Source organism: Panulirus ornatus, chromosome 63, assembly GCF_036320965.1.
Source record: "Panulirus ornatus isolate Po-2019 chromosome 63, ASM3632096v1, whole genome shotgun sequence".
Lineage (NCBI taxonomy): Eukaryota > Metazoa > Arthropoda > Malacostraca > Decapoda > Palinuridae > Panulirus > Panulirus ornatus.
The window spans coordinates 21,763,227-21,790,656 of NC_092286.1; the positions used below are offsets into that span (position 1 = coordinate 21,763,227).

Consider the following 27,430-nt stretch of genomic DNA (forward strand, 5'->3'; position numbering starts at 1 on the left):
ATAAGAGCAAGGGTTTTTAGGCCCCAGGGAGGGGAGGGACAAGTCAATTGGGAGGTAAGTTTGAATGGAGAAAAACTGGAGGGAGTGAAGTGTTTTTAAAATATCTGGGAGTGGATTTGGTAGCAGATGGAACCAAAGGAAGCGGGAAGGGGAATCATAGGGTAGGGGAGGGGTCGAAAGTTTTTTTGGGGGCCTTGAAGAATATGTGGAAGTCGAGAACGTTAACTTGGAAAGCAAAAATGGGAATGTTTAAAGGGAAAAGTGGTTTTTCCCAAAAATGATATATGGTTTTCGAGGGGGGTGGGCTATAGATAGAGTTTTGCAAGGGGGGATGTTCTAGAAGGTGAGACATTTGGGGACCAAAATGTGGTGTGAGGGGTTTGATCAAGTAAGTAATGAAACAGAAAGGGGAGATGTGGGTAATAATAAGAAATGGGTTGAGAAGCAGAAAGGGGTTTTGGGAAAAGGTTTGGGCACATACAGAGAAGGGGTGAGGAAAGATTGACAAAGAGGGTATATGTGTCAAGGTGGAGGGAATGAGGAGAAGTGGGAGACCAAATTGGAGGTGGAAAGTTTGGAAAGTAAAAAAGAGCTTGAGTGTTTGGGGGCCCGAAAAATCCCGGGGGGGAAAAGCATGAAAGGGAATAGAGTGAATTGTAACGATGTGGTATCCCGGGGGTTTGACATGCTGTCAATGGTTTGAATCAGGGTATTGAAGCATCGGGGGTAAACCATGGAAAGTTTTGTTGGGCCTGGATTGGGGGGGGGGGCTGGGGTTTTTCCAGGGGCATTATACATGACACGGGAGACTGAGTGGTGAAAAAATTTGGGGCCTTTTTTGTTTTTTCCTAGCGCTACCCCCACGCACATGGGGGGGGAGGTGTTTTAATTATTGGGCGGGGGGGTGAGGGGAATGAATAAGGGCAGACAGTATGAATTAGGGTAAAAAGTGTATATATGTATATGTCGGGTGTGTGTAAAACAAAAGTATACGTTGAGATGTATAGGTATGTATATTGGTGTGGACGTGAAATGTATATAATTGTATGTGGGTGGGGGGCCATTCTTTCGTCGTTTCCTTGTGCTACCTTGCCCCCCGCAGGAGACAGTGACAAAGAAAATAATACAAAATTTATAAATATATTCTTTCCCCCTTTTCATGAACAAGAAAAATTTAATCTCCATCATTGTAAGTAGTTTTTAAAATTTTTCATTATTTTTCCCTTTTTTCTTGTTATGAGTCAGTTTAGCAATTAAGGCTACAGTGGTGTATCATACTTTTCTTACCTATTTTTTTTTAAGTCAGAAGGAAGCTTAGGCTACTATTTTTCTCACGGCATTCATAGTTCTGCAATAAATTAAAAATTTTTTTTCCAATAATGCACTGTGTTTATCTTCCTCTTTTTCTCTTTGGACTGTTTTTTCCCTTGACAGATATTTTAAGAATTAGGGGAAGTCAGTATCAAAAAAATTCTGATTACCACACAAACTATTTATGACAAACATAAGGTTTTTGCACATAGTTTAAGAGGGGAAGTCACGCTTTTTCCATCCTTTGATATCAGCAAGCACGGGAACAGTTTCGTTTATTTTGGCCAGACATTAAGACTATGGTTTTGGGCTGACACTTTTATTCTGCACTATACAAAAGGGGCTTCACTCTTAAACTAACCTCAGTTTTAACACAAATCATTTTTCCATCTCTGGATCGGATCTAGTGACTGCTGGCCCTCACTTTGGTTCACCCTTAATCGAGATGTCAAGTGCCTGAAACATTTTTGCAGTACTTTTGCCCTTTGGCCTCAAGGGGCTGATAAATATGCTAGAAGTATGTCACAGGTAATCTTTTTCCCCATGGACAGGGGGTATGATCAAGAGTTTGTAACACTGCCCGGTGTATGGGGATTTTGTCATCCCAACAAATCACTTTAAAATGCAGGAACTGTCCTCAAATATTTAGCAACAAACATTCAAAAAGGGAAACCAAATAGACAAAATATACTCATTCCCTGAAGTTTCTCATTTCGTGACAACAAACCCATGTGGAATCACTACATTCTGGTTTTTGGGGCCATTAAAATGGCCTTTGGTTTTTGTCTCTCCCCCGCTGCAGGAGATGACCCTTAGCCTCCTGGAGATGTTTTTTTGGGGGTTAGGGAAAACATTCCCACCCAGCACATTTACCTCTACTGCTAAAGGGGGTTTACACCTCAGTTACATTCTTTCCCCCCCCTTTTCCTTTTGAGTGATGGCCTGGTTGAGTGATCAACCAGTCTGCATATATCACCTTCAGCTTAGGCCATGTTATTCCCTGAAGCAAAATATCACATCAGACCCCCTCTCCACCATATGGTGTGATTTCCTTGGTTATCAGCTTAAATAACATCGTCCCCCTCCTAGCAAAAGGGTACAATCATAACATATTGAAATAAAATGGATAATTTTTAAAAACATACATTTGTTTTTTCACCCTTTCCAAAGCCCCCTGGATGTATTAGAAAAATCCCTACAAAGGAAAAAAAAAATTTTCTACCCAATTCTCAGTTTGAACTCTAAGCATATCACTTTAAAACTTCAGTGCATACCATTGTTCAAAAAAAAGCAAAATTGGATTGTAAGAATCCATTCAAAAACCCAAAAAGTGTAGAATTCTTCTGGTCTTTCTGAAAAGTATTGGTATTAATTTGTAATGAAGAGCAAAATTTCTGAGGCTAAAAAAAGCTTTTTTCCATCAATCTGTACATGAGAGTCTTAACATGCAATGATTTTATTGGCAGAATGAATAATTAAGTTAGATGTAGATGGCAAGCTAGAGACTTTTAAACCCAAAAGAATAACATACTACAGAGAGTTAGAAAAAAGGTGTTAAAATTTTGGGATTCCCTTTCAACAAAAATCTTCAAAGAAGATTGCTCATACTTTTTTTAATCCATGGTCCAAAACCCGATGGAGAAAGGGGACTTGCTCCAATATGTTTACACCTGCAAAATTTCAGTGTTACTTTTTGGGAAAAAATAAATAATGGGAAATGGTTAAAAATCATAAATGAATCAAATAATGACATTTGAAGAAAAAAAGTTTTAAAGTAATTGTAGATGATAATGTAAGTAGACTGTGAACTTTTTCAAAACATTGCAATATTTTTTTTTATTATTATTTTATTTTTGTCACTGTCTCCTGCTTTAGCGCAAGGAAACAGTTTGAAGGAAGGGGGCCCCAACCCCCCCAAACAAAACACATGTTTTAAAACATACACGTCCACAAAAAACCGCAAATATACATACCAATACATCTCAACGTATACATTTTATATACACACAGACATATACATATATACAAATGTACAAAATTTCATACTGTTTTCCTTTATTCTTTTCCATCGCCACCCCCCGCCCCCCCAAAAATGAAAAAAAAATCCCCTCCCCTGCCCCATTTTGGCGAGGTAGCGCTAGGAAAAGACAACAAAGGCCACTTTCGCTCACACTCAAGTCTCTAGTTTGTCATGTATAATGCACCAAAACCACACCCTCCCTTTCCACATCCAGGCCCCCACACAACTTTCTTTCCGGTTTACTCCAGACGCTTCACATGCCCTGGTTCAACCTTTTGACAGCACATCAACCCTGGTAAACCACATCTTTCCAATTCACACTATTCCTTGCAGGCCTTTCACCTTCCTGCAGTTCGGGCCCCGATCACTCAAAATTTTTTTTCACTCCATCTTTCCCCCTTTCCAAATTTTGGGTCTCCCACTTCTCCTCATTCCCCACCTCTGACACATATATCCTTTTGGTAAAACCTTTCCTCACTCATTTTCTCCATTTTCCCAAAACCCATTTCAAAAAAAAACCCCTCTTCTGCTCTCTCAACCACACTTTTTTTATTCCCAACACTTTCCTTACCCAATTTTTAAATTACTCGACCCAAACCATCTCACACCACATGTTGTCCTCAAACATCTCTTTTCCCAGCACATGCACCCTCCTCCGCACAACTCTATAGCCCACGCCTCGCAACCATAAACATTTTTGGGAAACCCATTATTCCTTAAAACCCGTCCCTTTTTTGGTTTTCCCCCCGGGATAATTTTCCCTCGATTTCCACACATTCTTCAATGCCCCAAAATTTTTCCCGCCCCCCCCCCCTCCCCAATGATTCACTTCCACTTCCATGGCCCCAAATTCGCTGCCAAATCTACTCCCAGATATCTAAAAACTTCACTTCCTCCATTTTTTTCTCCATTAAAAACCTTACCTCCCAATTGATTTTGCCCCTAAACCCAACCCTGTATTTGAATAGCCTTCCCTCTTATTAAACATTTACTCTTACTTTTCTTCTTTCACACACTTTCCCCAAACTCATCACCACTTCTGCAGTTTTTTCCCTTGAATAAACCCAAACCAGCTCTGTATCATCAGCGAACAACAGCTGATTACTTTCCAAGCTCTCTCATCCACAACAGACTGCAACTTGCCCCTCTTTCCAAAACTCTTGCTTTCCCACCTCCCAAAACAACCCCCCATCCAAAAAACAAATTAAACAACCATGGAGACATCACCCCAACCCCTGCCGCAAACCTAATTCACGAAAACCCCCAATCATTTTTCCTCTCTTCCTACACTACACATACCTTACATCCTCGAAAAAAACTTTTCACTATTTTCTAAAAAAATTTGCCCCCCCCCAACACCATATATTCTTAATACCTTCCACAGAGCATCTCCCCTTTAACTCTACATAAAGCCTTCTCCAATCCATAAATGTTTTCATACAAACCATTTGCTTTTCTAAGTATTTCTCAAAATAAAAATTCCTCAAAGCAAACACCTGATCCACACATCCTCTACCACTTCTGAAAACCCCACTGCTCTTCCCCAATCTGAGGGTCTGTACATGTCTTCAAACCCCTCAATAGTACCCTCCCATAAATTTACCCCGGAATACTCCCAAAAAACTTATAAATTTTCTAAGTATTTCTTTACAAACATTTTCCCCAAAACAAACACCTGATCCACACATCCTCTACCAATTTTTGAAACCCCACTGCTCCCTTCCCAATCTGATGCTCTGTAAAATGTTTTTCACCCTCTCAATCAGTTTCCCTCCCCCTATAATTTACCAGGAAAAACTCAACAAACTTTTAAAATTTTTCCATATTTCTCCCAGCATTTTCCTGTTTTACCAATATATTTGGTGGGGCTCTAACTAGCATCTTGTACAACATTTTAAGAAAAATTTTCCCTTTTTTTTAATTGGGTATCTTACAGTTTCTTGCATTGATTAGTATCTTAACAATATAAATTTTTTGTAATGTATATATTTTTTTAGGTTTGGGGGCAGGGGTGTGTGATGTCCCCCATGGTTTTTTAATTTGTTTAAAAGGATGGGGGGTTTTTAGGGGGGTAAATGCAAGAGTTTTTTTGGGAAAAAAGGGGCAAGTATGAAGCTGTTGGGGGAAAGAGAGAGCTTGGGAATGAGTCAAATTGTTTTCGCTGATGGGTACAGCGCTGGTGGCTGATTCATGGAGAAAATGCAAAGCTGGTGACTGAGTTTGGTAAAGTGTGGGGAAAGAAGAAAAATTAAGAGTAAATGTGAATAAGAAACAAGGTTATTAGGTTTCAGTAGGGTTTTAGGGTCAAGTCAATTGGGGGGGGTGAGTTTGAATGGGAAAAACTGGAGGAAGTGAAGTGTTTTAGATATCTGGGAGTGGATCTGGCAGCGGATGGAACCATGGAAGCGGGGAAATGGAAACATAAAGGGGGGGGGGGGGGAAAATTCTGGGGCCTTGAAGAAAGTGTGGAAGTCGAGAACATTATCTCGGAAAGCAAAAATGGGTATGTTTAAGGAATAGTGGTTCCAACAATGTTTTTATGGTTTCGAGGCGTGGGCTATGGATAGAGTTGTGCGCAGGAGGATGGATGTGCTGGAAATGGGGGATGTTTGAGGACAAAAGTGTGGTGTGAGGTGGTTTTTACGAGTGAGTAACGTAAGGGGAAGGGGAAATGGGTGGAAATAAAAAGAGCGTGGTTGAAAGAGGGAGAAGAGGGTGTTTTGAAGTGGTTTTTGGGGACAGGAGAGGAGAGTGGGAAAGTTTCCCCCAAGAAAGGGTAAATGTGTCGGAGGGGGGAGGGAGCAAGGAGAAGAGGGAGACCAAATTGGAGGTGGAAAGATGGAGTGAAAAAGATTTTGTGTGATCGGGGCCTGAAAATGCGGAGGGTGAAAGGGGGGCAAGGAATAGAGTGAATTGGAGGATGTGGGGATACCGGGGTTGACGTGCTTTTCCCGTGGATTTTAATCAAAAGGCCCGTGAAGCGTCTGGGGTAAACCATGGAAAGCTGTGTAGGTATGAAAATTTCGTGTGTGGACGTATGTAATACAGGGGTAAAGGGGGGGGGTTTTGGGGCCCTTTCTTTCGTTCCCGTTTCCTTGCGCTACCCGCAAACGTGGGAGACAGCGCCCAAAATATAAAAAAAAAAAAAAAAAAAAAAATAAAATTTTTTTTTTTATTTTTTCTTTGTCGCAAGGTAAAACACAAGGAAACAGAGAAAAAATGGTCCAACCCACTCACATACAAAATTTATATACTTTCATGCCACACATGCACATATACATACCTATACATTTTTGCTCACCCTCAGTCTCCAGCTGCCATGAAAAATGACTGAAACCACAGCCCCCTTTCCACATCCAGGCCCCACAAGACTTTCCATGGTTTTTATCCCAGATCCCTTCACGGGCCCGGTTCAACCCATTGACAGCACTTCGACCCTGGTATACCACATCATTCCAATTCAAAAAAATTCCTTGAAAACCCCCTTTTACCCTCCTGCATATTAAAGGTCCTGATCTTTCAAAATCTGTTTCACCTCCTTTTTGGTCCCCCCCAACCTTCTTCTGGGTTCCCTCCACCTCTGACACATAAAAACCCCTTTTGTAAATTTTTCCCTTTTCACCTTCTTTTCTCTCCATGTGACCAAAAAATTTCAATAAAAACCCTTTTCTGTTTCTCTTCAACCACACTTTTTAAATTACCACACATCTCTCTTACCCTTTCATTACATCTTTTTTTTCCCTCCCAAAATTTAATGATACTCCCCAAAAACCCCAACCCCTCATTTGCCCTCTTCTTCACCTCTTGCACCTTTCTCTTGCCCTCTTACCACTTTCTTTTATTATTCTCCAAGTCATTTCCCACTACTTCCCTGCAAATATTGTCCAAAAAAACCTCTCTTTTTCTCTTTTTACTAACAACTTACTTTTTCATCCCACCAAATCACAACCCCTTTTAATCTGCCCACCCCCACCTTTGTCATACCACATGCATCTTTTTGCACAAGCCATACTGCTTTCCCTAAATACGGGCCCAATTTCCCCACCCACCCCCCCTCATGTCATTTTTCTTGTACCTTTTGCCAATTTTACACTTAATCTCTCCTGATACTTCCTCACGCAAGTTCCCCCTTTCCAAGCTCACTTACTCTAACCAAATGTCTTTTTCCCCCAAAATTCTCCTTCTTTTTTTAAAGCCCCACAGACTTTTCCATGGTTTACCCCCAAAGCTTCACAGGGGCCCCGGTTTTAAAAAAATTGACAGCACCTTGACCCAAGTATACCACATCGTTCCAATTTGCTCTATTCCTTGCATCCCTTTCACCTTCCTGTATGTTCAGGTTCCGATCGCTCAAAATCTTTTTCACTCCATCCTTCCACATTCAATTTGGTCTCTGCTTCTTCCCTCCACCTCTGACACATATATCCCCTTTGTCAATCTTTCCTCACTCATTCTCCTCCATGTGACCAAACCATTTCAAAACACCCTCTTCTGCTCTCTCACCCTCTTTTTTTATTACCACACATCTCTCTTACCAATTCATTACTTACTCGATCAAACCACCTCACAACATATTGTCCTCAAACATCTCATTTCCAATGCATCCACCCTCCTCTGCACAACTTTATCTATAGCCCACGCCTTGCAACCATATAGCATTGTTGGAACCACTCTTCTTCAAACATACCCATTTTTGCTTTCCGAGATAATGTTCTCGCCTTCCACACATTTTTCAACGCTCCCAGAACTTTTGCCCCCTCCCCCACCCTGTGACTCACTTCTGCTTCCATGTGTTCTTGCCACTGCTAAATCCACTCCCAGATATCTAAAGCACTTCACTTCCTCCAGTTTTTCTCTATTCAAACTTACCTCCTAATTGACTTGTCCCTCAACCCTACTGTAACTAATATCCTTGCTCTTATTCACACTTACTCTCAGGTTTTTTCTTTCACACACTTTTCCAAACTCAGTCACCAGCTTCTGCAGTTTCTCACCCAAATCAGCCACCAGCACTGTATCATCAGCGAACAACAACTGACTCTTTTTCCAAGCTCTCTCATCCACAACAGACTGCATACTTGCCCTCTCTCCAAAACTCTTGCATTCACTCCTCCCTAACAACCCCATCCATAAACAATTAAACAACCGTGTCGACATCATGCACCCTTGCAACAAACAGACTTTCACTGAGACACAATCACTTTCCTCTCTTCCTACTCGTACACAAGTCCTACATCCTCGATAAAAACTTTTCACTGCTTCTAACAACTACCTCCCTCACCATATATTCTTAATACCTTCCACAGAGCATCTCTATCAACTCTATCATATGCCTTCTCCAGATCCATAAATGTTACATACAAATCCATTTGCTTTTCTAAGTATTTCTCACATACATTCCTCAAAGCAAACACCTGATCCACACATCCTCTACCACTTCTGAAACCACACTGCTCTTCCCCAATCTGATGCTCTGTACATGTCTTCACCCTCTCAATCAGTACCCTCCCATATAATTTACCAGGAATACTCAACAAACTTATAAATTTCTCCAGTATTTCTCCAGCATTTTCCTGTTCACCAATATATTTGGTGGGACTCTACTAGCATCTTGTACAGCATTTTAAGAAAATTTCCTTTCTTTTATTGGATATCTTACAGTTTCTTGCATTGATTAGTATCTTAACAATATATTTTATGTAATGTATATATTATTTTAGGTTTGCGGCAGGGGTGTGTGATGTCTCCATGGTTGTTTAATTTGTTTATGGATGGGGTTGTTAGGGAGGTAAATGCAAGAGTTTTGGAAAGAGGGGCAAGTATGAAGTCTGTTGGGGATGAGAGAGCTTGGGAAGTGAGTCAGTTGTTGTTCGCTGATGATACAGCGCTGGTGGCTGATTCATGTGAGAAACTGCAGAAGCTGGTGACTGAGTTTGGTAAAGTGTGTGAAAGAAGAAAGTTAAGAGTAAATGTGAATAAGAGCAAGGTTATTAGGTACAGTAGGGTTGAGGGTCAAGTCAATTGGGAGGTGAGTTTGAATGGAGAAAAACTGGAGGAAGTGAAGTGTTTTAGATATCTGGGAGTGGATCTGGCAGCGGATGGAACCATGGAAGCGGAAGTGGATCATAGGGTGGGGGAGGGGGCGAAAATTCTGGGGGCCTTGAAGAATGTGTGGAAGTCGAGAACATTATCTCGGAAAGCAAAAATGGGTATGTTTGAAGGAATAGTGGTTCCAACAATGTTGTATGGTTGCGAGGCGTGGGCTATGGATAGAGTTGTGCGCAGGAGGATGGATGTGCTGGAAATGAGATGTTTGAGGACAATGTGTGGTGTGAGGTGGTTTGATCGAGTGAGTAACGTAAGGGTAAGAGAGATGTGTGGAAATAAAAAGAGCGTGGTTGAGAGAGCAGAAGAGGGTGTTTTGAAGTGGTTTGGGCACATGGAGAGGATGAGTGAGGAAAGATTCACCAAGAGGATATATGTGTCGGAGGTGGAGGGAGCAAGGAGAAGAGGGAGACCAAATTGGAGGTGGAAAGATGGAGTGAAAAAGATTTTGTGTGATCGGGGCCTGAACATGCAGGAGGGTGAAAGGAGGGCAAGGAATAGAGTGAATTGGAGCGATGTGGTATACCGGGGTTGACGTGCTGTCAGTGGATTGAATCAAGGCATGTGAAGCGTCTGGGGTAAACCATGGAAAGCTGTGTAGGTATGTATATTTGCGTGTGTGGACGTATGTATATACATGTGTATGGGGGGGGGTTGGGCCATTTCTTTCGTCTGTTTCCTTGCGCTACCTCGCAAACGTGGGAGACAGCGACAAAGTATAAAAAAAAAAAAAAAAAAAATATATTATTTTATTTATTTTACTTTGTCGCAAGGTAGCACAAGGAAACAGATGAAAGAATGGTCCAACCCACTCACATACACATTTATATACATACATGTCCACACATGCACATATACATACCTATACATTTCGCTCACACTCAGTCTCCAGCTGCCATGTATAATGCACTGAAACCACAGCTCCCTTTCCACATCCAGGCCCCACAAGACTTTCCATGGTTTACCCCAGATGCTTCACAGGCCCTGGTTCAATCCATTGACAGCACCTTGACCCATGTATACCACATCGTTCCAATTTGCTCTATTCCTTGCATCCCTTTCACCTTCCTGTATGTTCAGGTTCCGATCGCTCAAAATCTTTTTCACTCCATCCTTCCACATTCAATTTGGTCTCCTGCTTCTTCCCTCCACCTCTGACACATATATCCTCTCTTTCAACCTTTCCTCATTCATTCTCTCCATGTGAACAAACCATTTCAACACACCCTCTTCTGCTCTCTCACCCTCTTTTTTTATTACCACACATCTCTCTTACCAATTCATTACTTACTCGATCAAACCACCTCACACCAATTTTTGTCCTCAAACATTTCATATCCAACACATCCACCCTCCTTATCACATACTTGCTCGCCTTCATAAATTCCTGGCGCCACCCTTCCTCACAGGAAACAGCATCACCACCCCATGTGTCAGCAAGGTAGTGCTAGGAAACAGATGAAGAAAGGCCACATCCGCTCACATTTATTCTTTAGGATCTCCATCACTATCTCTTGCAGACCTCACTTCATACTCTCTCTTGGCTTATTGTGTTGGTTTAAGGCACTTGCAATATGGTGAGTACCATTCAGGCCTGTCGTTGGTTTTATTGATTCTGTCAAGTATGGGGATGAATATGTCTTGTTGGTGCATGAACTGTTGCTTAAAACTGGACTATGATTCCTCTGGACATGAGCAAAAAAGGATGATGCACTTTAATGTGCTGTGCAACCCTTTAAAATCTGTTCTTTTAAAGTTAGGGGCAATGATATTGGTGCCACATGCCACATGCATCTTTTCTGCAAGCCATCACTGTTTCCCTAAATGCACCCCATTCCTCACCCACTCCTCTCCCATCATTTGCTCTCACCTTTTGCCATTCTCCACTAAATCTCTCCTGGTACTTCGTCACACAAGTCTCCTTTCCAAGTTCACTTATTCTCACCACTCTCTTCTCCCCAACATTCTCACTTCTTGTTTGAAAACCTCTACAAATCTTCACCTTCACCTCCACAAGATAGTGATCAGGCATCCCTCCAGTTGCCCCTCATTGCACATTAACATCCAAAAGTCTCTCTTTTACATTCTTATCTATTAACACGTAATATATTAATGCCCTTTGACCATCTCTCCTACTCACACATGTATACTTATGTATGTCTCTTTTTACACTAGGTATTCCCAGTCACACAAATTCACAAGCTTTTCACCATTTCCATTTACAATATTGAATACTCCATCTACGCCAATTATACCCTACACTGCCACTTTACTCACCTTTGCATTTAAGTCACCCATCACTAAAACCCAGTCTACTCACCATCGCATTTAAGTCATCCATCACTAAAACTCAGTCAGCTGCTCCCAAAACACGTGCCTCTCATTATCTTTCCTCTTATGACCACTTTCAGTTTTACCCACATCACTCTATCACATACTCCCACAACTCCTGCTTCAGGAGTAGTGCTACTCCTTCCTTAGCTCTTGTCCTCTCACTAACCCCTGACTTTACTTCCAAGACTTTCCCAGACCACTCTTCCCCTTAACCCTTGAGCTTCATTTCTCTCAGAGCCAGAGCATCCATGTTTCTCTCCTCAAACACACTACCTATCTATCATTTCTTCTCATCTTGGTTACATCCACACACATTCGTACACCTCAGTTTGAGCCTTGGAGGAGGATGAGCACTCCTTGCTTGGCTCCTTCTTATGTTTCCCCTTTTAGAAATTGAAATACATGGAGGGGAGGGCTTCCAGCTTCCTGCTCCTGCCCCCTTTAGTCACCTTCTATGACGCATGGGGGAATATGTGGATAGTATTCTTTCTCCCGTCCCCTGGGAACTATATCATGTATATTATCTTCCCTTGTCAGATCAGTGATGGCATAGTAGAGAAAATGGTCTTCGTCAAAGTTCATAAGTCTAGCAAATTCACTTTCTACACCTGAGATAGTTTGCCAGTTGATTTTTGGAAGATTAAAATCCACCAGAATGATCGGTTCTTTATCCTGTATTGCTCAGTGTAAACTCTCATTCATGACATTTTCACTATTTAGTGGTTGATTAGGGTATCTGTATATAATGCTTATGGAAAGTTTTAAAAATTTTCAGCTCATTTGTACACATAAATGTTCAACAGTGGCTGATGTTGTGGCCTGAATTTAGATGGGATTAGGTAAAATCTTACACACAGTGTAGTTTTGCCTCCTCAACCAACTCTGTCCCTAACAAATTTTTTTTTTTTTAAATTTGTCGCTGTCTCCCGCATTAGCGAGGTAGCGCAAGGAGACAGATGAAAGAATGGCCCAACCTACCCCATACACATGTATATACGTACATGTCCACACATGCACATATACATACCTATACATTTTAACATATACATATATATACATACACAGACATATACATATATACACATGTACATAATTCATACTTGCTGCCTTTATTCATTCCCATTGCCACCCCTCCACACATGAAATGACAACCCCCTTCCCCCGCATGTGCATGAGGTAGCACTAGGAAAAGACAACAAAGGCCCCATTCGTTCACACTCAGTCTCTAGCAGTCATGTATAATGCACCTAAACAGCTCCCTTTCCACATCCAGGCCCCACAAAACTTTCCATGGTTTACCCCAGACGCTTCACATGCCCTGGTTCAATCCATTGACACCACGTCGACCCCGGTATACCATATCGTTCCAATTCACTCTATTCCTTGCAAGCCTTTCACCCTCATGAATGTTAAGGCCCCGATCGCTCAAAATCTTTTTCACTCCATCTTTCCACCTCCAATTTGGTCTCCCACTTCTCCTTGTTCCCTCCACCTCTGACAAATATATCCTCTTTGTCAATCTTTCCTCACTCATTCTCTCCATGTGACCAAACCATTTCAAAACACCCTCTTCTGCTCTCTCAACCACATTTTCTTTATTACCACACATCTCTCTTACCCTTTCATTACTTACACGATCAAACCACCTCACAACATATTGTCCTCAAACATCTCATTTGCAATGCATCCACCCTCCTCTGCACAACTTTATCTATAGCCCACGCCTTGCAACCATATAGCATTGTTGGAACCACTCTTCCTTCAAACATACCCATTTTTGCTTTCCGAGATAATGTTCTCGCCTTCCACACATTTTTCAACGCTCCCAGAACTTTTGCCCCCTCCCCCACCCTGTGACTCACTTCTGCTTCCATGGTTCTTGCCACTGCTAAATCCACTCCCAGATATCTAAAGCACTTCACTTCCTCCAGTTTTTCTCTATTCAAACTTACCTCCTAATTGACTTGTCCCTCAACCCTACTGTAACTAATATCCTTGCTCTTATTCACACTTACTCTCAGGTTTTTTCTTTCACACACTTTTCCAAACTCAGTCACCAGCTTCTGCAGTTTCTCACCCAAATCAGCCACCAGCACTGTATCATCAGCGAACAACAACTGACTCTTTTTCCAAGCTCTCTCATCCACAACAGACTGCATACTTGCCCCTCTCTCCAAAACTCTTGCATTCACCTCCCTAACAACCCCATCCATAAACAAATTAAACAACCGTGTCGACATCATGCACCCTTGCAACAAACAGACTTTCACTGAGACCCAATCACTTTCCTCTCTTCCTACTCGTACACAAGTCCTACATCCTCGATAAAAACTTTTCACTGCTTCTAACAACTTACCTCCCTCACCATATATTCTTAATACCTTCCGCAGAGCATCTCTATCAACTCTATCATATGCCTTCTCCAGATCCATAAATGCTACATGGAAATCCATTTGCTTTTCTAAGTATTTCTCTCATACATTTTTCAAAGCAAACACCTGATCCACACATCCTCTATCACTTCTGAAACCACACTGCTCTGTACATGCCTTCACCCTCTCAATCAGTACCCTCCCATATAGTTTTTGAAGTAGACTCAACAAACTTATACCTCTGTAATTTGAACACTCACCTTTATCCCCATTGCCTTTGTACAGTGGCACTATGCATGCATTCCGCCAATCGTCAGGCACCTCACCATGAGTCATACATACTTTAACTATCCTTACCAACCAGTCAGCAACACAGTCCCCCCCCCCCATTTTTAATAGATTCCATTGCAATACCATCCAAACCCACTGCCTTGCTGGCTTTCATCTTCCGCAAAGCTTTTACTACCTCTTCTCTGTTTACCAGATCATTCTTCCTAACCCTCTCACTTCACACACCACCTCGACCAAAACACGCTATATCTGCCACTCTGTCATCTAACACATTCAACAAACCTTCAAAATACTTACTCTATCTCTTTCTCACATCACCACTAATTGTTATCACCTCCCCATTAGCCCTCTTCACCATTGTTTCCATTTGTTCTCTTGACCTACTCACTTTACTCACCTCCTTCCAAAATATCTTTTTATTCTCCCTAAGATTTAATGATACTCTCTCACCCCAACCCTCATTTGCCCTCTTTTTCACCTCTTTCACCTTTCTCTTGACCTCCTGCCTGTTTCTTTTATACTTCTCTCAGTCATTTGCACTATTTCCCTGGAAAACTCCTCCAAATGCCTCTCTCTTCTTTTCTTTCTTTCTTTCATACTATTTGCCATCTCCTGCGATAGCGAGGTAGCGTTAAGAACAGAGGACTGGGTCTTTGAGGGAATATCCTCACCTGGCCCTCTTCTCCGTTCCTTCTTTTGGGGGAAAAAAAAAAACGAGAGGGGAGGATTTCCAGCCTCCCGCTCCCTTCCCTTTTAGTCGCCTTCTACGACACGCAGGGAATACGTGGGAAGTATTCTTTCTCCCCTATCCCCTATCTCTCTTCTATTTCACTAATAATCTTACTTCTTCATCCCACCACTCACTACCCTTTCTAATCTGCCTACCTCCCATGCTTCTCATGCCACAAGCATCTTTTACGCAAGCCATCACTACTTCCCTAAATACATCCCATTCCTCCCCCACTCCCCTTACGTCCTTTGCTCTCACCTTTTTCCATTCTGCACTCAGTCTCTCCTGGTACTTCCTCACACAAGTCTCCTTCCCAAGCTCACTTATTCTCACCACTCTCTTCATCCCAACATTCTCTCTTCTTTTCTGAAAACCTCTACAAATCTTCACCTTCGCCTCCACAAGATAATGATCAGACATCCCTCCAGTTGCACCTCTCAGCACATTAACATCCAGAAGTCTCTCTCGTGAGCCCATCAATTAACACAAATCCAATAACGCTCTTTGGCCATCTCTTCCACTTACATACGTATACATATAATTTGTATTCTGGCAAATTGTATTCGCCAATCAGGTCATTGTTTTTCGTGTTCAGAAATGTTTCTGCTAAACAAACGATGTCATTGTGTTCAGTGTTTCCCAACCAATCCAGGTAATGTCCATAGGAGAGCAATAAAGTTGATGCCTCATTTTACAGAGCTGGGTTACTGGGAAAAGCTTGACGTTTTAAGTTTGCTCACCACAGAATAGCGAAGAGTGAGGAGTGACTTTATCACAACCATTATGTTTGTAAAACAGATGGATGATGTAGATAGTGAACAGTTCTTCAGGAGATTAAGGGATAAAGCAGCTGCTGGACATAACTTACTCTTATAGTATAAGAGTAGTAGATGAATGGCAGCAACTGGCTGAAGACATGGTTGCACAACAGAGAATGTCCAAGAGATGGGGTGCCATGAGGGTAAAACTCCCTCCCTTTACAGTACAGATATGTAATTACAAATAGATAATTATACAGTCACACACATGCACCTTACTTTCCTGCCCCAGGAGTCCTTCCTATCTTCTTCAGAGTTTGCTTAGAACTCAGGGAGTCTGGCATTTCCATCAAGTGGGACCATGGGGTATAAATTGTTGTTTTGTTTTAGGGTAAGGTTTAGTATCTCCATTACTGTAGTTGCATCTTGAGCATGCAGCTTCTTGAAATATGTTGAATTAGTTTCTGAAATGTTGTAAAGATGGGTGATGTTTAGAGAGTAGATGAGAAAGTGTGACTTGTATTTGTCTGGGGATTATGGCATCAGATGGATAGATGTCTGGTGTGGTATTGTTTAAGACCGAGTTGTGAGGTTGGTTCCTTAGTGCTTGTAGGGTCATTTATGTGTGTATGTGTTTTGTCATTATAGTTGTGTTTGTTAGGAATGTGATCTGTGAGTGTTGGTCACTGAAGTGTGAAGCAGTGATATGCTTTTTATTGCTTTGCCAGGTGTTGGTGGTTTGTTATGGAGTAATTTCGGTGGGAAGGGTCTGAAACTGTATTAAAGAAGTGAGTGCCCAAGCATATTCAAGTGGGATTGTATTAGGAGGATCTATATTTCATCATGTAGGTGTTGTGTATTTGTTGCAAGGCAGCCCTTGAGTTATCTGTTGGGGTTTTCCTCTTTTTCATGTTTGCTTTTGACCAGCCTGGTAAGACATAGATTTGAGTGGGGCAGATGAAATTTATGCCAAGGATACTAAGGGGTTCTTTTTCTTGTCAAAATGTGGTACTAGTTAGTGTTCTGAGGGCATAGAAGTCTGTTTTAGGCTTTTTTGTTGATATTTCTTGTGTGGGGTTGAATGTCATGTGTTGTATGTGGTGCCCAGAGTAGTTGGTCATTTGTTGAGTAGGAGTGATTAGCCATTTGAGGTGACTGGAGGGTACAGATTGGATTCATATCTGTCTGGGGGTTTTGATAAATTTGTGATTGAAGACTTCATTTGAGATGCAGACTTTCTGTTTTGGGTGATGCATTGTTCCAGTTGTATAATGTTATGTTACATGTAATATGATTATAATGCTGTTCTACATATGAAAAAAGGAGGTAATAGGTAATGTGAGTGATGACTGAAGAGGGTGGAGAAAGAGCTGTTCTCTGGGGAACACCCTTATGGAGCTAAAGGGTTTTAGAGGTACCCCAGCTCATGCCAGGTTACCAGTTATCGACCCTCGCCAAAGATAAGTATCAAAAGCTGGGTTAGCGCTGTGCCTGATACACTGTCCGGGAGATTCGTAAATTTTACTGCTTATGTGTACACTACTCATTACTTGTGTGCAGAATAAAGTAATGAATAATTTTGATATGACATTTGAACCTGGAGAAAGAAACTTGGAGTATCATCAGTTTCCTCTCTTTATGATTAAGAAATTCTCTTTTTGTGTCTTATATGGTAAAATCTCATGAATTTGCACTGACTGAACGGAAATTTATTGTAAAGTACAGAACAGTATTGATCATCAGACCTGCATATTTATTCTAAAAGAAAATAGAATTGGATATAAATTTAATTTTGTAACCACACTTTCACTTGTGTATTTTTAAGGCTCTTGATTTTTTCATTTAAGGCTGTTTTTCATAGTCTTTGAAATAAAAGACAACTTTCATACTCAAAACCTGAAAATGTTTGCCCTCTTCAAGTTTATGGAATGCATAAATCATAAGGTACTGTATATTATTTAAGTCCTTATTAATCCATATGTTAAAAGGACCACTGCAACTCAGTTTTCAGTAAATTACAGGTTCTTGTTGCAGTAAAAGATTAGGGAAAATGTGCAGCAGTGTCTTCTTTATTTTTTTATGTAAGTCAAATTCACTCAGATCTAGGGGAAAATTAAATATCTGTAATCCTTTTAAGGTTGGAAAGAAGATAAAAGCATCGGGAATTTTAGTCAGTGATAGTATTAGTGTTGAGCTTTTCTTTTAGGTTTACAATATCTTTTATGCTGTTTTCTCCTTTTCAGAGAAGGATGGTACATGCAGAATCTTCTCAAGATATTATGGGGCAAAACACCTGTCACACATTGTGTAAAAATTTAAGGAAAATGCTCAAAATATTTGTTAAATAATATTACCTGTTAGCCAGCTAATACTTGAAGGAAGTAATTGCCAACTACTTTGACTTTAAGGAATAGAAACAGGTACCTCAGGTTTACAAATTTAATTCCTTCATAAGATGCATGTATGCATTTGTTCACTCTCATGTAAATGGGAATGAAAATGATAGATAATACAATGATATTGTGAACTAAGAATGAAGCTGCATCAGTAAGGATGATTAAAAAGGTTAGTTTGAGAAAGAATTACGAGGAATAAGAAAATTGGAGGCAGTTGAAAAATATTCAGATATTGAAGTCTTTTAAGAAAAGCATTGACAAGTGATATACTACCCTGTTTCAAATCACCACTTTGGCTGCAGGAAGAACATGGCTAAAGAAAACATCACACAAAGTTGTTTACTTCTGTAGTTTTATGTCCTACATGAGCATTAAGCTGCTTCTTAATTGTACTGAAATAGTAAGAAAATACAGGTTTTGAATTCAAGGATAAAAGATTATTTCTTTTCCATGGCAGAGCCCTTTGAGCATCTAAGAGAACAGGTGCTTCTCCTTCCAACATAAGTTTTATCCATAAGGATCATCCTCTCCAACAATTTTAATCCTTTTGAGAACAGCAGATACTTGTTCATAGTTATCAGCAGCAATACAGCAACCTGCCCAGACCTGTGAGATCATGACCTGGAGCTGAGGTACTGTAATTCCAAGTGTAGATTTACCCTTCCTTAACATTCACTGACCACTGGTTTTTGTGTCACATGCTTATTATTATCAGGAGTACTTTTTTCCAAAAAAGAGATGGGACTGGGAATGAGGGAAAGGAAAATAAATGGATGCTCTTAAGTCTTTTCCTATTGTACAGATGTAGATTTTGATCCTCCAAATCCTGCATTTCTTATCTAAGGGTAAGCCCTAATAGCATCAGAGGGCATGCTAACAGGACTTAGTACTAAGGTGGGACATAAAAAAAAGGACCAGCAATTTGTCACTTGCTCTGAATCTTACTCTTCTGAAGATGGCTTACCTGAAGCTACACATGCAAGGTCACCCAGACCTTTGCACTTTATTACAGCTGCAAAGTTATCTGCTATGTATGTGATTATCTGGTGAGAGTGAAAGAGGGAGCTTGTGGTGAAATTTAAAAGTTATAGTTTGGATGAACTAGGTACTGGAGAAACCCATATCCTTGGGTAGTGTGCGTGAAGTGAAAATGAAAATGATGAATACAGGTTGTGGGAGGGCTTGAAAGGATGGATGTTATGGGTGGGAATAAGTGAATATCATCAGGGAAGAGGGAAAGAATGATGTACAATTGCATTATCACAGAGTATGGGAGAGTTTACAGAGCATGGATGGAATGGATCAAGAATAGTGTGGGAGAGATTGGAACTGCGAAGTATGCATGGCTCTATGCATATGTGCTTGTGAATATGAAGATTGTGCAAGATAAGGATGGAATGAGGCATTTCTGATGAAATATGAATAACTGTATGAATGGTTTTAAAAACTAGAGAGAGGGGGTTGTAATGTATGAATGCAAAAGTGCGATGTCATGAAATTAGTGTGATAGTTGGTAAATGGGTAGTGCCTGGAGTAAAGGAGAATAGAAGTAAGCTTATGGATGTCTGTGCTGACACCTTTTTGCAAACACCTTTTTTTCAGCATAAGATAATCCACTGTTATACATAGATGAGAAATGATGGAAAAGAACAAAATGTTTTATTGACTATGTGGTAGTGGATGAAATGTTGAAAAGACTGTGCTGGACGTTACAGTTGTAAGGGGATTCTTTGGAGAATCTCTGTGTTTTCCAGTTTTTGCGGTGGTGAGGATCAGAGAAAAGTGAAGGTATAGTGTAAGAAAGAATGGAAAGGCAAAAGTGTTGGCAAGCGAAGAGAATCAGAAAAAATGAAAGGAGGAGTACGAAAGAAGGGTGCCTGAAAGTTTACATGAAAGTGCAGTAAATGCAGGGATGCAGTCATGTGTGAATGAGGTGTTTAAATGTTTAGAGACAGACTGTTAAAGGTTGTAGAATTAGTATAGAATGCAAAGTTGTGAAAAGAAGAGTAAAAGAGGAAATGCATAGTGAATGGATGAGATTAGAAATGCTGTGCAAGAAAAGAAAAGGGCACATGATTGATTGCTTGAAAGGAATGTATCATTGGAAGTTCAGCAAAGGAGGAGAGAATATAAGATGTGTAAGTAGAATGTTAAAAAGCTGAGCAAAGAAAGAGCAGATGAAGATTTTGGAAGATCGTCAAGTGAAAAATTTAGGGCAAATATGAAATTATAGGTAATAGTTGGTAGGCAGCCAAAGAATAGGGAGGTATATTATCAGTTTCACTGGCCTGGGTATCAGGAAAGTTAGTGACAGCTGTGTTGTGGGCCAGCACTTTAGTGGTTGTCAAGTTGCACTTCTCTGAGTGAGGTAGCTGCCTTTTTTTTTTCTGCCTCACCCTCATGTGGACTCCTGGCATCTATCCACAAACTTACAGTCTCTTCTTGTCATACAAAACATTCAACAACACTTATCTCATACAGCTCATTCTTCGTAACTCTGGATTTTTCTGCTGAGAGCACTAGGCGTTAGATCTGCCTTTTTAGCAAAATGGTAGGAGCAATAGATAGAAGCAGTAATTAGGAAGTTTTAGGCAGGAGCATTAGGTAGAAGTAGTAGGTAGGAACATTAGGTAGAAGTTAGTGGGTAGTAGTTGGTAGGCAGCCACCAACCAGGGAGGTATATTACTGGTACTGCCCACCTGGGTATTGGGAGGGTTAGCGATAGCTGCAAAGTGAGTCAGTACTTAAGTGGTTGTCTAGTTGCATTCCTTTGACACAGTTAGTTGTCTTTTCTTTCTGCCTCACCCACAATGGGAATGCTGGTATTCTGTTTGCAAACATACAATCTCTCCTTGTCACAGATAACACTTGACAACACTTAACTCACACAACTCATTTTTGCAACTCTAGATTTTCCTGTAGTGAGCGCTTTGTGCTAGCCCTGCCTTTTGGAAAATAGTAGGAGCGATAGATAAAAGTATTAAGTAGGAACATTAGATGGGAGCTTTAGGTAGAAACATTATAAGTGGTAGGTTGGAGCATTAGTAGTGAGCATTAGGTAGAAGTAGTAGGTTGTAACATTAGGTAGTAGTATTAGATAGACACAGTAGGTAGAAGCAGGTGATAGGAACATTAGTGTGCAAGACTAGCCCTCTGCCAATGTCCAGTTAATGGTGAGGCACTAAAGGCTAAGAGATGACATTGGTGTTTGACACTTTTGGGGGCTCCTTTCACTGTGGCCACTCCCTTGAGGGAATCCCGAAGGGAAAGGGCATCAGGAATATAGATAGATTAGGTAGAAGTGATCAGTAGGGACATTAGGTAGGAGCCTCTGCAAACACTGCACTAACATTGCCTTCTGCTTGTAGACTGTTGGGATGAGACACTAAAGGCTGAGAAGCAGCACTGGAGCTTACTAGTTATAGATACCATTGTTGTGGCCATCCTCTTGGGGGAGTTCCAGATGAGAACAGGCATCAGACTTAAAAATATATATAGATATATAGAAATAGATATATAGAAAAAATTGTACTGGAAGGAAGTCAGAAAGGAAGGAAGGATATGGATGTAAGAGTGGAAATTGAAATGTGAGAAGTAAGGAAGGGGAGTTGCTGAATTAAAGGAGGAATTGAAGGAATGGAAAATATTTTGAAGAACTGATGAATGTGGAAGCAGATGGCACAGCAGTTGTTACATGCATGGATGTGGAGAATGAAAGGAAGAGGATACAATTGCAAGGGTACAGCAAGAAGGAAGGTTAAAAAGGTGATAATAAGGTTGAAGGTAGGAAAGGCACCTGGAAAGGATGAGATTATGGTTGAAATGTTTAGGTATGGAGGAGAAAGAGTGATAGAGTGGATACATTTGATATGTGATTTAGCATGGGAGAAGTATGTGCCTGAAGACTGGATGAAAGCTATTCCTGTTCCTTTGTTCAGAAGAAAAGTTGCTTAGAATGTATGCATCATTTATAAGGGAATAAGTTTAAGTATACCAGAAAAGTGTTTGCAAGAATATTGATTGATAGAGTGATGGAAGTGACTAAATACAGAATAAGTGAGGAGCAGTGGAGTTTTAGGAAAGATAGGGGATATATGGATCATATTTTTGTGGTGAAAATGACTGTGGAAATGTATCTAGTGAAAGATAAGAAGCTCTATGCAGCTTTTAGGAACCTGGAGAAAGTGTATGACCGAGTCAACTGGATGTGTTAAGGATATAGAGTAGGGGGACAACTGTTGGATGGTGTGAAAGCCTTCTATAGAGTAGCAAATGCATGTTTAAAAGGGGATTGAGAGTTGAGTGAAAGTTTGAGTACACGTGTGTATGTGTGCATGCGTTGCTGATTTGTTGGCAAGGATTTTCAGTGCATATATGGATCATGGTGATGTTCCTGAGGTTTTGGCAGAACACATGTATACTGCCCTTGTATAAAGGCAAGGGCATAGAGGTGAGTATTCAAACTACAGAGGTATAAGTTTGTTGAGTGTACTTGGTAAGTTGTATGGGAGGATATTGATTGAGAGGCTGAAGGCACATATGTAGAGAGCAGTAGATTGGGGAGAAACATTGTGGTTTTAGAGGTGTTAGAGGATTCTTGGATCAAATGTTTGCATTAAAAAACGTGTGTTAGAAATACTTAAGAGAAACTGGTGGATATATATGTGGCACTTATGGATTTAGAGAAAGCATATTATAAGGTTGACAGAGATGCTTTGTGGAAGGTTTTAAGTATATCTGGTGAGGAAGAAAAGCTGCTAGAAGCAGTTAAAAGTTCATATCAAGGATGTAAGGCATGTGTGTAAGTACAGAGAGAAGAGTAAATGGTTTCAAGAGTATGTTGGTTTGTGGCAGGGATGTATGATATCACCATGGTTAATTTGATTATGGATGGGGTGGAGGGAGGGAGGTAAATGCACAAGTCTTGGAGACTGGAGTAAGTATGTAGTCTGTAGAGGATGAAAGGGCCCGAGAAGTAAGTCAGTTGTTGTTTGCTGAGGGTAGAGCACTGGTGGCAGATTCAAGCAAGAAACTGCAGAAGTTGGTGACTTAGTTTGGAAGAGTGTGTGAATGGAGGACGAGAGTAATTATGAATAAAAGCGAGGTTATTAGGTTTTGCAGGCTTAAGGGACAGGTTAGTTGGTGTGTGTTTAAATGGAGAAAAACTGGAGGAAGTAAAATGTTGTAGATACCTGGGAGTGGACATGACAGCATAGGGAACTATGAAAGTTGAAGTGAGTCATAGGGTGGGTGAGGGGATGAAGGTTATGGGAGCACTGAAGAATGTATAGGAAGAGAGATTATCTGGGAGGGCAAAAATTATTAAGTTAGAATGTACTTTAGTCCCAACAACACAACATAGATGCTAGGCATGGGCTTTAGATAAGGCTGTGTGTATAAAATGTATCTTTCTTTCTTTCATACTATTCGCCATTTCCCGCATTACCGAGGTAGTGCCAAGAAAAGAGGACTGGGCCTTTGAGGGAATATCCTCACCTGGCCCCCTTCTCTGTTCCTTCTTATTGTTCCTAGTGGTAGAACAATATTGAGAAAACTGGAGAACATAAAAAAGAAAAAATTAATAACTGTGAATATGCTGTCATATTCAATGGGGGCGGATGCTATTTCGTGTGTGGCAGGGTGGTGATGGGAATGGATGAAGGCAGCAAGTATGAATGTGTACATGTGTATATATGTATATGTCTGTGTATGTATATGTATGTATGTGGTGAAATGTATATGTATATCAGGGTAGGGGAGAAAGAATACTTCCCATGTATTTCCTGCGTGTCGTAGAAGGAGTATAAAATGTATACAAAACATAAATGGATTTGTGTTTAGACTTGGATCCCATCCTAACATATTTATTTTTTTTTATTATACTTTGTCGCTGTCTCCCGCGTTTGCGAGGTAGCGCAAGGAAACAGACGAAAGAAATGGCCCAACCCCCCCCCATACACATGTATATACATACGTCCACACACGCAAATATACATACCTACACAGCTTTCCATGGTTTACCCCAGACGCTTCACATGCCTTGATTCAATCCACTGACAGCACGTCAACCCCGGTATACCACATCGCTCCAATTCACTCTATTCCTTGCCCTCCTTTCACCCTCCTGCATGTTCAGGCCCCGATCACACAAAATCTTTTTCACTCCATCTTTCCACCTCCAATTTGGTCTCCCTCTTCTCCTCGTTCCCTCCACCTCCGACACATATATCCTCTTGGTCAATCTTTCCTCACTCATTCTCTCCATGTGCCCAAACCACTTCAAAACACCCTCTTCTGCTCTCTCAACCACGCTCTTTTTATTTCCACACATCTCTCTTACCCTTACGTTACTCACTCGATCAAACCACCTCACACCACACATTGTCCTCAAACATCTCATTTCCAGCACATCCATCCTCCTGCGCACAACTCTATCCATAGCCCACGCCTCGCAACCATACAACATTGTTGGAACCACTATTCCTTCAAACATACCCATTTTTGCTTTCTGAGATAATGTTCTCGACTTCCACACATTCTTCAAGGCCCCCAGAATTTTCGCCCCCTCCCCCACCCTATGATCCACTTCCGCTTCCATGGTTCCATCCGCTGCCAGATCCACTCCCAGATATCTAAAACACTTCACTTCCTCCAGTTTTTCTCCATTCAAACTCACCTCCCAATTGACTTGACCCTCAACCCTACTGTACCTAATAACCTTGCTCTTATTCACATTTACTCTTAACTTTCTTCTTCCACACACTTTACCAAACTCAGTCACCAGCTTCTGCAGTTTCTCACATGAATCAGCCACCAGCGCTGTATCATCAGTGAACAACAACTGACTCACTTCCCAAGCTCTCTCATCCCCAACAGACTTCATACTTGCCCCTCTTTCCAAAACTCTTGCATTTACCTCCCTAACAACCCCATCCATAAACAAATTAAACAACCATGGAGACATCACACACCCCTGCCGCAAACCTACATTCACTGAGAACCAATCACTTTCCTCTCTTCCTACACGTACACATGCCTTACATCCTCGATAAAAACTTTTCACTGCTTCTAACAACTTTCCTCCCACACCATATATTCTTAATACCTTCTACAGAGCATCTCTATCAACTCTATCATATGCCTTCTCCAGATCCATAAATGCTACATACAAATCCATTTGCTTTTATAAGTATTTCTCACATACATTCTTCAAAGCAAACACCTGATCCACACATCCTCTACCACTTCTGAAACCACACTGCTCTTCCCCAATCTGATGCTCTGTACATGCCTTCACCCTCTCAATCAATACCCTCCCATATAATTTACCAGGAATACTCAACAAACTTATACCTCTGTAATTTGAGCACTCACTCTTATCCCCTTTGCCTTTGTACAATGGCACTATGCACGCATTCCGCCAGGAAAAGACAACAATGGCCACATTCGTTCACACTCAGTCTCTAGCTGTCATGTATAATGCACCAAAACCACAGCTCCCTTTCCACATTCAGGCCCCACAGAACTTTCCATTGTTTACCCCAGACGCTTCACATGCCCTGGTTCAATCCATTGACAACATGTCGACCCCGGTACACGACATCGTTCTAATTCGCTCTATTCCTCGCACATCTTTCACCCTCCTGCATGTTCATGCCCCGATCACTCAAAATCTTTTTCACTCCATCTTTCCATCTCCAATTTGGTCCCCCACTTCTCCTCGTTCCCTCCACCTCTGACACATACATCCTCTTGGTCAATCTTTCCTCACTCATTCTCTCCATGTGACCAAACCATTTCAAAACACCCTCTTCTGCTCTCTCAACCACACTCTTTTTATTACCACACATCTCTCTTACCTATCCCTGGGGATAGGGGAGAAAGAATACTTCCCACATATTCCCTGTGTGTCGTAAAAGGCGACTAAAAGGGGAGGGAGCGGGGGGCTGGAAATCCTCCCCTCTCCTTTTTTTTTTTTGATTTTCCAAATGAAGGAACAGAAAAGGGGGCCAGGTGAGGATATTCCCTCAAAAGCCCAGTCCTCTGTTCTTAACGCTACCTTGCTAACGCGAGAAATGGCAAATAGTTTGAAAGAAACAAACAAAGATGTCTCTTACCATATTATTACTTACTTGATCAAACCACCTCACACCACATATTGTCCTAAAACATCTCATTTCCAATAAATCCACCCTCCTTTGCACAACTCTATCTATAGCCCATGCCTCGCAACCATATAACATTGTTAGAACCACTATTCCTTCAAACATACCCATGTTTGCTTTCCAAGATAATGTTCTCGACTTCCACTCGTTCTTCAACGCTCCCAGAACTTTCACCCCCTCCCCCACCCTATGATTCACTTCCGCTTCCATCCGCTGCCAAATCCACTCCCAGATATCTAAAACACTTCACTTCCTCCAGTTTTTCTCCATTCAAACTTACCTCCCAATTGACTTGTCCCTCAACCCTACTGTACCTAATATCCTTGCTCTTATTCACATTTACTCTCAGCTTTTTTCTTTCACACACTTTACCAAACTCAGTCACCAGCTTCTGCAGTTTCTCACATGAATCAGCCACAAGCACTATATCATCAGCGAACAACAACTGACTCACTTCCCAAGCTTTCTCATCCACAACAGCCTGCATACTTGCCCCTCTTTCCAAAACTCTTGCATAAACAAATTAAACAACCATAGAGACATCACGCACCCCTGCCGCAAACCAACATTCACTGGGAGTCAATCACTTTCCTCTCTTCCTACACGTACACATGCCTTACATCCTCAATAAAAACTTTTCACTGCTTCTAACAACTTACCTTCCACACGATATATTCTTAATACCTTCCACAGAGCATCTCTATCAACTCTATCATATGCCCTCTCCAGATTAAATGCTACATACAAATCCATTTGCTTTTTTAAGTATTTCTCACATACATTTTTCAAAGCAAACACCTGATCCACACATCCTCTACCACTTCTGAAACCACACTTCTCTTCCCCAATCTGATGCTCTGTACATGTCTTCACCCTCTCAATCAATACCCTCCCATATAATTTCCCAGGAATACTCAACAAACTTATATCTTTGTAATTTGAAAACTC

At 41.1% G+C, this 27,430-nt stretch overlaps 1 protein-coding gene and 1 long non-coding RNA gene across 2 annotated transcripts in view; one reads left to right on the forward strand and one right to left on the reverse strand.

Annotated features, from left to right (window-relative positions):
• Positions 1-18,744, forward strand: part of LOC139745877 (uncharacterized) — a 28,745-nt gene extending 10,001 nt beyond the window's left edge. The window contains exon 2 of the long non-coding RNA XR_011712010.1: positions 18,165-18,744. This is a non-coding gene — a long non-coding RNA (uncharacterized lncRNA). The remainder of the gene's footprint in view (positions 1-18,164) is intronic.
• Positions 1-27,430, reverse strand: part of Yeti (yeti) — a 361,198-nt gene that overhangs the window by 197,624 nt on the left and 136,144 nt on the right. The gene's annotated exons all lie outside the window — the stretch shown is intronic.